Genomic DNA, 14,699 nt, shown 5'->3' with positions numbered 1-14,699 from the left:
CCTCACTCAATGGAAAAGGTCACAGAACATTACAGCAAAATATCTCTGAAACAAGATGTACAACAGCGCTGGGACATGACATGCTGCCTGGGCACCCCACAAAGGCCTCGCTATCTCGGACCTGACAGGAGCAGAAAATGGGTCAGTAGATGGCAGACCAGAACCGGAGGGGGAGGCCAAGTGAGGGAGAAGAAGCAGGGGCCTGAGATGCAGGGGAAAGAGGTGTGCCCACTCACACAGAGGTGAGACTGCGTGCAGGGCGAGGGGCGGGGAGGGTGTCTGAGCCCAAGCACAGAGGAAGTGGGTACTTGAACTGGGTGCTGCTGAAAAGATAAGCTCTTAGCAATGCTCAGTTACATCTTACAATCGACGCAAATATTAACAGACAGTACTTATATGCTGCTTGCTCTTTGCCACTCACCGCTCCAAGGATTCCACACGTTAACTCATTTGATCCTCATGATGGTTCTGTGCAATTATTAGTGCCATTTTAGAGGTAAGAAAATTGAGGCACAGAGAGATTCAGTAACCTGCCCACAGGCACACAGCTATTACACGACAGGGCCAACATCTGCACCCAAGGAAGCTGCATTCTCACATACCACACTATGCCGCCTCTCGTGATGGCCAGGCAAGCACATGGTCACACTTGCTTCTTCTCTTTTAACAAGAGCAGATGAGAGATGCACCTGTATGAAAGGTGGAATGGTATTACATAACCCTGGGCAATTCCTCAGGGTCTCTGTTTCCTTCTATGATCAAGAGTGCAGGGGGGCTGGGGGATGACCATGAGACCTGTGGAGTATGTTACCATACACTGAGCTCATTAAGTGATCTCACACTCCCATCTTCATTTCACAGATAAGGAAATCAAGTCCCAGAAATGTTTGGAAAAATGCCTCTGATCACACAGCCTATAGGGCTGGGTTAGAACCCAGTGGATCTCACTCTCAGGTTGTGCTCTTAACGACCACACTAAAACGTAGGCTGCAAGGAAGCTTGATACATACCAGGAACCCCGACTAGTAGATTAGCGCTCAATACATGATAGGAGTCAGGGGGAGGGAATGGCAAGGGTAGGGAGAGGAGAGGGAAAACTAGAAGGCAGAAGTAAAAGGAGCTGGTAAAATATACGCATTAAGATACCAATCTAGACATACTACAAATAACTTCAGCAATTAACAAATGAGAAAATATACATAGTTGCTACTTCTGGTTTTAATCTAATATATGACTTATTTAACTGATTACTGGTACTCTCTTTTGGAGCTCTTTATATATTAAATTGGAAGTTGGGTTTTTTTTAATAATCAAAAAGGCAGTAAGTCTAATTTCAGGTAACATTATTAAACACTTAGTATGTGCCAGATGCTGGGCTTGGTTCTCTTATTGAATAGTGTTTAACTTTCTTCATTCTTAAAGCTATTGCTTTTATTTAAAAAAAAAAAACAAAACACATTTTTGGTGAGATAAAGGAACTCTACCAAAGACACCACCTTAAGTAAAATAAACCATCAGACCTACAACAGAAATCACAGCCTTATAATTAAGTAATCACTAATGGACACTACCCAGATGACATTTGCAGTGACTTACCCAGTGAGGTATGTGGCCATGTGCACACATAATCAAATAGTTCAGAACACTCAAACCTTCATGCTAGGGCTGCCTTCCCTACTCAAGCTTCCTTCCCTATCACATGTGTTTTTCTAAGTAGCAGGAGAGTCTAGAAGCTTTGGTCCCTGCCAAGACAAGAAGGGCATCCAGTACACAATGGATTAGGAGGCCAGCATCCTACAGAGCACATAGCAAGCTCTTAAAAAGCAATTTTGCTGGACCCAGATCAACCATCAACATCTTTCGCCAGTCACAACAGCTTTCCAACTGCTTTCCTCCCTGCTTCTCTTGTTCCCCTGGAGTTTAAGAGCTAAGTTGATTATTGTTATTCCTCTACACAAAACCATCCAGTGCTTCCTATCTTATCCACAACAAATACCCAAGTGTCACTGGGACTGAAAAGGACTCCCCAGTGGAAACCACTCGAATCCACAGGCCCACTAGTCGCTGTTCTGGCTCATCAATCACACTGCTGTTCGGGGCTTCGTGTTTGCTGTTCCCTCTGCCTAGAGTTCTCTTCCCTTAAATGTTCCCATGTCCCCATGATAGGCTTTTTTCTCACTCTTTTGTTCTCAGTACAAACATTTCCCTCACCAGAGGGTTCCTAACTGAACACGCGACCTTAAGTAAACGAGACACACAGACATCCTCACTCGCTCTGATCACACTTGTCTTAACACCTATCACAAGCTAATAGTTGGTTACTGCTTATTTTCTGCAGCCTCCAATTACCAAGCAAGCATCAGCAGGTGGCAACTTTCTTTTACTCATTGATGAACTGCAGTACCTACAACTGTGCTTCACACACAATAGGTTCTCATTCCATAATTAATGACCGCCTGAATGAATTCCCATGTGCAACAAAAATAAAATTAAAAATCAGTGATAAAATGGGTCACAGGTTGAGCCACTTAATTCCAAGCATCTTCGTGAGCACAGGTGGAGTCCCCCAATAAGCATGAAGGTCATTCCAATTAGAAAAATAGACTAAGGTGAGGCAAGGATCCAGCTCAAAGCCATGCTCACTGGAAGCAGTCTTCATAATCAAAATATTCTTAATCACCAAAACAAATAAAAAAATAAATTAGTGAAGAGAATACCAGAAGCACATCCTTGCTGGACCTATTTCCAGCATTACAGATATATTTAAGAAAACTATTTGTGGGAGTTCCTGTCCTGGTAAGAATGAAGTAACTTCTATCAGACTAACTCTCCAACAAACAAAAATTTTAAACTCTAGGAAAAATATAAGCAACAACCAATTGAAGGCACTGGAGAGACCAAAGCAGGCAGTAAACAGAGGAAATTCAATGACCTTCATAAAAGAAGGAACCATATTAGGTAATGTCTGTGTTTAAATGGCCTTTCCTGGGGCTCCTAGGTGGCTCAGTAAATTAAGTGTGTCCAACTTTGGCTCAGGTCATGATCTCATGGTTCCTGAGTTCGAGCTCCACATTAGGCTCTGTCCTAACAGTTCAGAGCCTGGAGCCTGTTTCAGATTCTGTGTCTCCCACTCTCTCAGCTCCTCCCCCACTCATGCTCTGTCTGTCATGCTCTCTCTCAAAATTAAACAAACATTTAAAAAAACTTTAAATGGCCTTTCCTTTTGGGGCTACTGGGTGGCTCAGTCGGTTGAGTGTCCAACATCAACTCAGGTCATGATCTCACAGCTCATAGTTCAAGCCCTGCATTGGGCTCTGTGCTGAGAGCTCAAAGCCTGAAGCTCGCTTCAGATTCTATCTTTGCCTCTCTCTCTACCCCTCCCCTACAGGAGCATTGTCTGTCTGTCTAATATAAACAAGCATTAAACATGTTAATAATTTTTTTAAATAGCCTTTCCTTTGCATCAACTTCACAGTCTGTATTGCACATAGTGGCTAGATCTCAAGAAGCAAGCTCCAATCTCACTAGCTTACAAAGCCAGAGGTCATTTGTCAAAGTAGTTGAAAGTCATGAAGGGGAAAAAAAAAGTCACAAAGGGAAATCCCAGAACAGAAGGAATGATGGAGGCAGTAAATCTATATACACTGTCTTAGCTTACTCCTGAATGGGGGATGCAGAAATGAAGTCCAAGTAGCTTGGCAGAAACTAACAGGTAAAAGGTTGAAAAAGCCACTACATATTTCCTAAGGTACCACCATGGGCAGTCAGAGTTTGCAGTTTTAATTGACAAGATAAAGGGGCTTGGTAAATACCTTGGGTTTTATATCAAAACTCATAAAGAAAGATAACTTAAAAATACAGACAATGCCTCAGGATTACGATTTTGCACTAAGACTAATAGCAACAGTAAAACAGAGCTGCCCTAATGAGCTTTACAAACAAAGCTCCCAAGGCCATCAGCCAGTGATTTAACTGTAAAAATCAATCTGGAACAAAAGTCAACTATTTGCAGAGGAAGATAACAGAATCCAGAATGCAATATTTTTTTTAATTTTTTTATACTTATTTATTTTTGATAGAGAGAGAAAGAGCACAAATGGAGGAAGGGTAGAGAGAGAGGGAGACAAAGAATCTGAAGCAAGCTCCAGGCTCTGAACTGTCAGCACAGAGCCCAACACGGGGCTCGAATTCACAAACTGTGAGATCATGAACTGAGCCGAAATCTGATGCTTAACCAGCTGAGCCACCCAGGTGCCCCAAGAATGCAATATATTAATACAATGTCCTATACACAAAGAAAAATACTAGGGATGAAAAAATATGACTTATAGGCAAGAAAAATAGACCCTGAGATAATCCAAAGGTGTGAATAAACAAAGACTTTAAAGAAACTATTACAAATATTTTCAAGGTAATCAAAGAAAAAAGTGTCATAATGAGTAAACAAATGATGGAATCTCAACATAAAATTTTAAACCACAAAGAAATAACCAAATTCTATAACAAAAGTAAAACATCTAAAATGAAAAAACTCACTGAATGTTCTCAACAGCAGATAGAAATATTGGGGGAATGGGAAAAGGGCTGTTCAACTTCAAAAGAGATCAGTAACATTTGAAGGTCAGTAATATTTATCCAATCTGATGAATAGAGAGAAACAAGATTAAAACAAATGGTCAGAATGTCAGCTAAACAGGACAATATCAAGTGGTATAATGTATGTATAATTGGAGCCTCAGAAGAAGAGAGAATGAGGTAAAAAACAATATTTAAACAAAAAATGGACCAATATTCCCCAAATTCGGGGGAAAACAACCACAAAGTGATAAAAAGCCTTCATAAATTTGAAGCTGGATAAACAGAAAGGAAACCCCATCAGTGCTCTGATAACAAGAAAATCTTAAAACTATCCAGAGGACAAAGACACATTAAATTCAGGGAGTAACAAAACAAGTGATGGCCGGCTTGTCATTAGAAAAATGGCCATCAGGGCGCCTGGGTGGCTTAGTCAGTTGAGCATGAGACTTGATTTCAGCTCAGGTCAATAATCTTGAGGTTCATGTGTTCAAGCCCTGGATTGGGCTCTGCACTGCCAGTGCAGAGCCTGTTTGGGATTTTCTCTCTCTCCCTGCTCCTGCCCTGTTTGTCCTCTCTCCCTCAAAATAAATATTTAAAAAAAAAATTTTAAAGAAACAATCACTGTCAGAATTCAAATGAAATATATCTTTAAAACACTGAGAAAAAAATAAATCATCCAGGCCACAAAACCATCCTTCAGAAATGAAGACTAAATAAAAGATTTTTACAAATCAACAGAGAATTCATCACCAGCTGACCTTTACTACACTAAATCATGCTTCTATTAATACTTAACCGAAGTGTTACCAGAAGGAAACTTGCATCTACAGGAAGAATGCAGAGAATCTGAAGTGGTAAATATTTACATTTAAATTTGTATAAAAATTATTTTTGTCTTAATCTCTTTGAATGGAAACTCAAAGTTTAATACAAAAATGACAATAATGTATCACAGAATTCATTACATAGATGAAAAATGTTTGACAAAATGGCACCAAAAAAATGAGGGGAATGAAATTAAAGTGTTTCAAAGTTTTTACATTTATTTGAAGTTATACAATGTTAACTCAGAGTAGACCATAGGAAAATTAAGCAAAATTGAAAGTGCAAATTTTAATTTCTAGAGGAAACACAAAGAATAGTTAAAAAACTTTAAGAGGAGTTAAAATATAATACTAAAAAGTATCCCATTTGTCTTTTTTTAAAAAGGACAATAAAAGAACAAAAGATGTAAAAACAGATGAAACAAAAAAAATTTACAAAATGGTTGACATAAACCAAAATTTATGAAAAATTATTTGAAATGCAAGTGGCCAAATACTATGATTAAAAGGAAAAGATGAATAAAACATCAAGGCTCAACTGAATGCTTTCTACAAGAATGCATTTACAATACAAATACACAATAGGTTTAGAATAAAAGGTTGGAAAAATATATACTCTGGAAAATGTGAGCATAAAAAAAGGTAGTATGGCTACACTAGTATCAGATGAAGTAAGCTTCATAATGGTACCTTTAGAAATACAAAGAGAGAAAGAGAGATGTTTCATAATGATTAAAAGGTCAGATCATCAGGAGGACACAAAGATCATAAATGTGTGTGCACTTAAATACAAAGCTTCAAAATGATACAAAAACTACACAGATCTAAAAGAAGAAACTGGCATACCCACAATCATGGTTACAAAATTAACATTCCTCTCTCAGTAACTGATGGAACCACTTGACAAAACAAAACCTGGTAAGAATATAGATTTGAACACAGTAAACAAATGGTCTAATCAATATTTATGTAACACTAAATAACTGTAGACTACACATAATTTTCAGGTACACAAAGTATATTCATAAAGATACACCATATGCTTTGCCATAAAATTATCTCAATAAATTACTCTCTGGAAACAACATAATTAAGCTGGAATTCAATAAAAATAAGATATCTGGAAAATCCAAAATATGTGAAAAGTAAACAACTTTCTTCTAAAATATGGATGAAAGAAAAAATTACAAGGAAAACTCAAAAATATTTTGAATGGCATATTAATATACAATATAGCATAATATAATCAATGTAGCTAATGTGGTGCTTAGGAATATTTACAGTTTTAGCAGAAGCCAATAAAATTAAAAATCAGGTTAACGAAACAGAAAAGAAATCCAAAAAGCTAGTTCTTTTAAAACATTAATTTATAAACCCATGAGAAAACTTCATGACCTTGGGCTAAGCAAAGATTTCTTATATATGACACCAAAAGCAACATCAGTAACAGCAAAACTTAATAAGAGACAATTATTTGAAAATTATCTATACTTGATATAAAAATTGTGCCCACGATATATAAGGAAGATGTACAACTCAATAATAAAAAGACAACCCAATTTATAAATGGGCAAAGGATCTGAATAACTATTTCTCCAAAGAAGATATACAAATGGCCAATAAGCACATAAACTTCTCTACATCATTAGCCACTGGGGAAATGCAAAATAAAACTACAATGAGAAACACAATCCCCTTCAATAAAATAGCTAAATCAAAAAGATAGACACTAACAAAAGTTGGAAGGATGGGGAGAAATTGCAATTCTCACACTCTGACACTGGCAATAGCAAATGTACAACCATTTTAGAAAACAGTCTGGCAGTTTCTTAAAAAGTTAAACATAAATTTATCATACAACCCAGCAATTCTACTCCTGGTATCTACCACTCAAGTGAATTAAAGCATATGTCCACACAAACACTTGTACGTAAGTATTTATAGCACCATTACTCACAATGGCCCCAAACTGGCAACAACCCAAAAGTCCATCAACTGATAAAGCTAAATGGTCTATATCCATGCAATGAAACACTACTGAGCAATAAAAAGAGGAGAGCACTTATCCAGGCCACACATGGATGAATCTTAAAAATATTATTCTAAATGAAAGAAGCCAGATACAAAAGACCACATATTATATGATCCCATTCATATGAAATATCTAGAAAAAGCACATCAACAGAGACAGAAACTAGTTTATCGGTATTAGAGCAGGAGGTGGGAACAGGGAGTAACAAAAAATTAGGATGAGGGATTTTTTTTAAAAGGTAACAAAAGCTTTCCAGTTCCAATACTGTATTGTGGTGATGGGGTATTAATGCACTATTACTAAAAATCACTGAAATATACATTTAAAATGGGTAATTTTTATGGAATGCAAATTACACTTCAAGAAAGCTGCTAAAAAATTCATAAACTACCAGAAAGACTGATGAATAAAAGAAAAAACAATTCAGAAATGAAAAAGGGCTATCACTAAAAAATCTACAAACATTAAAAGGATAAGAGAATATTATGAATAACTCTATGCCAAAAAAAGCAACAAGTTAGATGAAATAGACCAAGTCCTTGAAAAAATCCAGCTTAATGAAAATGACACAAGAAGAAATAGAAAATCTCAATAGCCTTACACTTATTAAAGAAATTACATTTATAATAATTTTTATTAACAACCAAAAACTATAAGCCACCAATAGGAAAAGTATCATGGGGCACTTGAGTGGCTCAGTTTGTTAAGAATCCGACTTCAGCTCAGGTAATGATCTCACAGCTCATGAGTTCAAGCCCCACATCAGGCTCTGTGCTGACAGCTCAGAGCCTGGACCCTGCTTTGGAGTCTGTGTCTGCCTCTCTCTCTCTGCCTCTCCTCCACTCGCTCTGTCTCTCTCTCAAAAATAAACATTCAAAAGAAAATTAAAAAAAAAAAAAGTATTATATATTCGTATAATGAAACAGACTTTTGATATGTGCAATATGGGTAAAACTCAGAAACATTATATTGAAAAACACAGACCCAAAAGAGTACATACTACATGATCTCATTTATATGAAGTCCACAGACAAGACAGTGGTTGCCTATCAAGGGTATATGGATTATCTATCTGTAAAGGAGCAAAAGGTAAGTTTCTGGAATGATAGAAATGTTCTGTATCTTGATTAGGGTGTGGTTAAACAGTGTACACATTTATTAAAATCACTGAAAAGTACACCTAAGATTTGTGCATTTCATTTCACCCAATTTTTTCCTGAACTGAAAAAGAAAAGCAAAAATAAAATAATAAAATAAAATTTGCTTAGAAAAAAAAATAAGAAAAGCTAACTAGATTGCTAGTTGGGATTAGTTCAAATTAAGCTGTAGTAACAAACAGCCCCCAAATATTAATGCCTTAAGTAGGAGTTAGGCCGCTGGCCTGAAGTAGGAGTAGCCTGCAGCCTATTTTTTGTAAATAAAACTTTATTGGAATACAACCATCCCCACTTGTTCACATATTTTCTGTGTCTAACACATTTGAGTAGTTTTGACACAGACTGTATGGCTTGCAAAGGAAAAGCCTAAAATATTTTCTAGCTGGCTCTTTACAAAGTTTGCTTTTTTGGCCCCTGGCTTTAAACCAAGGTTTTTCTTTCTTTTGTTTTTTCTTTCTTCTTTTTTTAATGTTTATTTTTATTTTTGAGACAGAGGGAGACAGAGCTTGAGTGGGAGAGGGGCAAAGAGAGAGGGAGACACAGAATCCGAAACAGGCTCCAGGCTCCAAGCTATCAGCACAGAGCCCAATGCGTGTCTCGAACCCACGAACCATGAGATCATGACTTGAGCTGAAGTCGGATGCCCAACCGACTGAGCCACCCAGGCGTCCCAACCATCAAGGTTTTTCTCACTCATACTCCATGTGAATCAGGAGTCAGCTGGGAGTTCTGCTCTATTGCATCTTCGTTGTGGGACCTGGCTGATGAAACAGACTCTACCTGGAATGATGCTGGTCACTCTAATAAGGGAAATGAGCAAGTCTGAAGGATCTTACACTAGCAATATAATGATCTGGTTCCAAAGTAACACATCACTTTTCCTTACAACTGCTGCACCAGAATCATTCACATGACCACATTCACACAAAGGGACCAGAAAATACAATCCTACCATTTGTTTATACATGTGCCTGGAAGTGGAGGAGAACTGGGATGCTTGCCAAAGAGCACTAATGACTACCACAATTAAACTGAGAATCAATCAATCCAGATGTTTATTTCCAACAAACATGCATAACCTTGCTGAAATACTGCCCTACTGGGTACAAATCCTAATCATAAAAATGCCAAAAGTGACCCTGATCATTCCCTTTGGCTCCCATCCCACTGGTTAGAGCACCCCAGCACAGCCTTCTACCCTCAAGATGGATCTAAACTGCAAATCTAACCATCACCTTCATGTTTAATATCTTTCAATACAGGGTCCCTGTCGTAAGAAAAAGTCAAGACTCTATGACCCAGACTCTGCCACATCAGAGACCCTGCTGCCTCACATCTTGTCTGCCACCAGTTCAATTTTGTCGTGCTGGAATACAGTTTATTTGTGCCCAGGTATACCGTAACATCCAAGTTTCTGGATTCATACTTTTGCTTCTGTGGTTTCCATTGTGTAGGATACCCATTCCTATTTCTCTCACCCTTTAACATTCAACACAGTTATTATCTAGTCCACAGCACTTTCCATGACCACCAGTCAGAGAGAACTACATTATTACTGCATCAGACCCAATGTACCAAACTACCCAAACTGCTGCTACTGCACCAGACCCAAAGTACCTAATCATAGGACATACCCCACGGGGTTAAGTGACAGCTAACTTACCTGGTACTCACCAGGTGCCAGGCCTTTTTTATGTATCAATTCACTTAGTCCTCATATCCTATAGGTGGGTACTAGTATCCTCTCTATTTCACAGATATGGATACTAAGGCATAAGGATGTTAATTCATCTGCACAAGGTGCCACAGGTGGTAAGTGGCAGAGCTAGAATATGGCTTGTAGGTCCCAAGGTATATTCTTAACCACTCTGCTACCCTGGCCTCTCAACACTGAGAGCAGATAAGCAGTCCCTCTTTGAGAGTGTAAGGTGCACAGTGGCAAAAACAAAACAAAACAAAAAACAGCATTTAATTCCTCTCTGTACCCCCAGGGCCTGGATTATAGATATTTAGGCAATAGTAGCTTCTTTATCAGGGTTTGCTCAGATGAAATAAACGAGACCCCTGATTCGCCGACCCAACCTTTCTGCTAAATAAAGTTCTCTTGACTAGTGACATTTAGGAAGTGGAAAGATAATTACCATATATACCTTTTCCTGGATCCCAGCCCTTCCTCCAGAGCTGCTGGCCAACTCTGAAATGGAGAGGTAGGAAGCACCCAAATTAAAGATCATCAGAAAATGAGCTACTCTAAGTTGGGACAAGCATTCAGGAATGTTTACAGAATCCTGACTATTTGGAAATGTGAGAATTCGACTTCTCTGAGCAGAAAACAGCACAAAGCTTCCCTAAAAGTTTTTCTTCCTCACATAATTATGCTTTAAATTGTTAATAGCTATAATTATGGAAGATGGCATTGTTGTGCTTGTAATTTTTCCTATTCCCATTGGTATTTATTGATGATAAATGGCTTTATTAAAAAATAATGATAATTACCTTGTTTGGTTGTATATCAATATAGTTTCAGTTTTTCTTTATTACCACTTATGGAATTTTATGGATTGCCAACATTTAGTTCTTTTATTGGTTTATTTTCTCTTGATGGTATAAACGGGGGTGGAATTAACAATAATTTTATTCATTTCCTGACCCCCTCCCAACATGCCCCAGCTCCATTAAGAAAGCAGTGTAGTGCACTGCTCACATGTAGCTACAGGAAGTTATCATTTTTACGGCTATGTAATTCTAACAATACCCCCAAATTCTCTTCTCTGGACCACTGCCTCACCAAGTGGTAGAAAGTGAAAGGCTCTTGCCTTATATTGCACCCCACAGAATCAGCATCAACAGCTCAAAACTAAACCCCTTTTGCCAGGACCAAGGTTTAAAATCTAAATAAACTACAATAAAATCATAAAGGCAGACCCCATTTGGTTCACTAAACATCCTCAAGAACCAGAGCAGCAGAAGCCCCCTTCCCCACAGACAATGTCAGAGTTCTTGGGTAGGTGCCTTCCAAAACAAGCTCCCCTTGGACTTTGAGTTCTCTCTGGAGACCTTCAGTCCTAAGAAAGCTAAAATGACTACATACCCCTTTGTTTATCTGTGATCCTCCACTGGGGACCAGCCCAGTTCATACTCTGCAAAACATAAACCCAATCAAATCAATGACTCAAATATAAGTAGTCCATGACTCTTTGAAAACAGTGCATTTGTGTTTTTATAAGAAAGCCAAGTCTGAGCCTTTAGTGCCAAGAAGAGAAACAGTATGAGCCCTCGCAGTACTTGATGTGTTCATCTACCTGTATTAGCAGGGAGAGGAATACAGGCAAAAGAACATCACGTTTGCAATGTCCATCCAACCTTGGGCCATGTTTTTAACCTCTTTCCACCTCTCCTTTCTGCAAAAATGATTTCAGCAACACCTGCAACTCATAATTGTTGCAAGGATTAAATGAGTTAAACATGTGGCACATGTGTATTATTTAATATATATTAGCTCTTTTCTTCTAGCCCAGTGGTTCTCACCAGAGGCAATGTGCATCCCGCCCCCACAGGAGACATTGAGCAATATCTGGAGGCATTTTTTGTGATCACAACCTGGGGAAGGCTCCACTATTGGCACCTGGAGGGCAGAGACTAGAGATGTTGTTGACCACCCTACAACACACAGGACAGCTCCCACAACAAGAATTATCCAGCCCAAAATAGTGCCAAGAATGAGAAATGGTGGGTCTAGCGTGAAAGAATTATTTCATTATGGTTATTTTCCACATAATTCTCTTTAAATGAGCAAAGATTTACTGCAAACGTACCATGTGCAAAGCTCTGTGCTAGGCACGTCATTAACTAGCTCACAGATTTGGTTGCCTGCTGCCATTCTCCCAAAGCAACTCTCCCATCCTGAAATACTGTCCAGCCTTCTGAGTCTCAAGCTTTGGCCTCCCCTTTCTTACTACTGCTCTCAGTGGCCCCAAAGTCAGACATGCTGTGTGTCAGAGCAAAGACCTGTATTAATCAACAATTCCAAATATAGCAGCAGCAGTTTGAAAATCAAAGAATGGGCCTTAGGGACATCAATATTTGCATGTTCATAATAAATACTTAACTACACATCTGTGCAATGTTCAATACAGTTGGGGGAGAAAAAGAACATTTATGTTGATTTTTGTCAACTTTCACAACTCAAGCATCTCGTGCTAAAGAAATGTAAAACTGAATAGTCATGAAAATAATTTTAAATATATTTATAATACGCACTTATGAATTGGAGACATGCTTGATTTGCTCTGAGGCTTTTCTAACCAAATAGCCTATACCTGCCCCTTGGGTCAGTGGAATAATTTCCAATCTATGTGTTAAACATCCACTCCTTTCCTATCTGATACTCACCTCTACTACTCATAATGGCCCTGACTTTAACATTCAAGGCTTGGTTTCATGTTTTTATCCTTCTTTCTCTATGTTGTGCATTTGTATGAGCTCACTTCTCTATGATGTGCAGAAGCCCCCAGTTGCAATTAATTGTGGGTTAGTAACTTGTCAGGCTCTTCTGTAAGTGTTTTGTAGTGACAGTCTCATTTCACTGTCACAGAACCCCTACAGAGGCAAACAGTATCCCCCCATTTTACAGGGGAAAAATGGAGGCCTACAAAGGTTAAGTAACTTGGCCAAGTCACACACAGCTAGGAAACGTTGAGTGTTCACACCCTGTATGTCCGGTTCCAAAATCCATATTCTTTTCCACTACACTGTATTAGAAGAAAAGAGACCTCCATCTGGTGAGTGCTCTTTGTAAAGTGGTAAGCATCCTTTGACCCATGAAATCCACTTCAAACAAACTGTTGCCCACAAACACTGGCTTAGATGCAGAAATATATATGTAAGAAGATGTTTACTGTTGCAGAATTTGAAAAGCAGAAAAGAATAAATGGCCTAAATGAGGGAAGTAGACCCATGCTATGGAAAAGGGGAAATCCATACAAAGTAGGGGGAATGTGGCAAAGAGGGATTTGCTTACGCATTATTCTCCCTTTGCAACAAAACTCTGATTTTATTCTGGGTGACAATTCACCCAGATTAAGTATTGCTTTCCCATCCGGCCCTTCATCAGGGATGGTTGCTTGCTGGTAAATATTAACTCACAGTTACCAATTTCTATCGTTTAAATTCTTCCCCTGTGGCCAACTTCAAGCTACCAAGTTGAGGTTAACTGGCTCACAAAAAATCCCTGAGAATCTAACAACTGGTTCTCATGACCAAGGATGAGCTGGTTTTGGCCTATGATTGGCTACCAGTGAGCAGTAAGATATACACAAATTTGTCCCTCCTTTAAGGTGGGACAGACAGCAAGCCTGTGCCCTCCCCCCTCTTCTTCCTTCCTGCTGTAAATCTGGATGATAGGACTGGAACTCCAACAGCTACTTTGGGCCAGGAAGCAACTTAGAAAATGATGGTGCTGCAACGAGACAGAAGGTACAGAAAGGAGAAAACGTATCCCTGTTGACATTGTGAAGCTAACCTGAGGGCTGTGGCCCACCTACCTCTCATTGGAAAGGAAAGAAAGCTCTTATTTTAAGCCACTGTTGTTTCAATTTTCTGTTACATGCTACCCAACTAATACAGAAAGCTTCAGACTTTGCTTTCCTATCTCTATTACTTGTATATTTTGTAATAAAAATGTTTTATTCCAGTATTATTTTCAAACAAAAAAAAAAAAGCCAAAAAAGTTTTAATGAGTCAAGTGGTTGGGCCCTTAATAAATATTTCCAAGTTGCCAATTCTTACAACAGTATCCACGGATCACAGTGGGGAAAAAAAAAGGAGACCAAGGGAAATCACAGTCCTGGCACACAAATCAACAATGTGGGCATGTCCTGGAAATGAAAAAGATAGACTGGAGTCCAACCAAGTTCACAAACTGCCAAAAAGGATTTCTGGCCAAATAAGATTCAAAGGCCTCCTGAGATAAGCCTTGGGGGAAACACACAACAGGTGATGGGGAAAGCACAGGATGTACTGCCAGGCTCATGTCTCCAGTCCAGGAAACTCCCATGAAGCCTGCCCAATGGAGAGTGAAAGCAGCAAGACTCACAGCTGGGGCTCCAC

At 38.8% G+C, this 14,699-nt stretch overlaps 1 protein-coding gene across 7 annotated transcripts in view; it reads right to left on the bottom strand.

Annotated features, from left to right (window-relative positions):
- LRMDA (leucine rich melanocyte differentiation associated) overlaps nt 1-14,699 on the bottom strand; it is a 1,047,786-nt gene that overhangs the window by 678,243 nt on the left and 354,844 nt on the right. The window lies entirely within an intron of this gene.

The sequence above is a fragment of the Herpailurus yagouaroundi genome, unplaced genomic scaffold, assembly GCF_014898765.1.
Source record: "Herpailurus yagouaroundi ecotype Mexico unplaced genomic scaffold, PumYag 163, whole genome shotgun sequence".
Classification (NCBI taxonomy): domain Eukaryota; kingdom Metazoa; phylum Chordata; class Mammalia; order Carnivora; family Felidae; genus Herpailurus; species Herpailurus yagouaroundi.
Note: the sequence above shows the minus strand (reverse complement) of the source record. Positions and strands in the feature narration are given on the sequence as shown.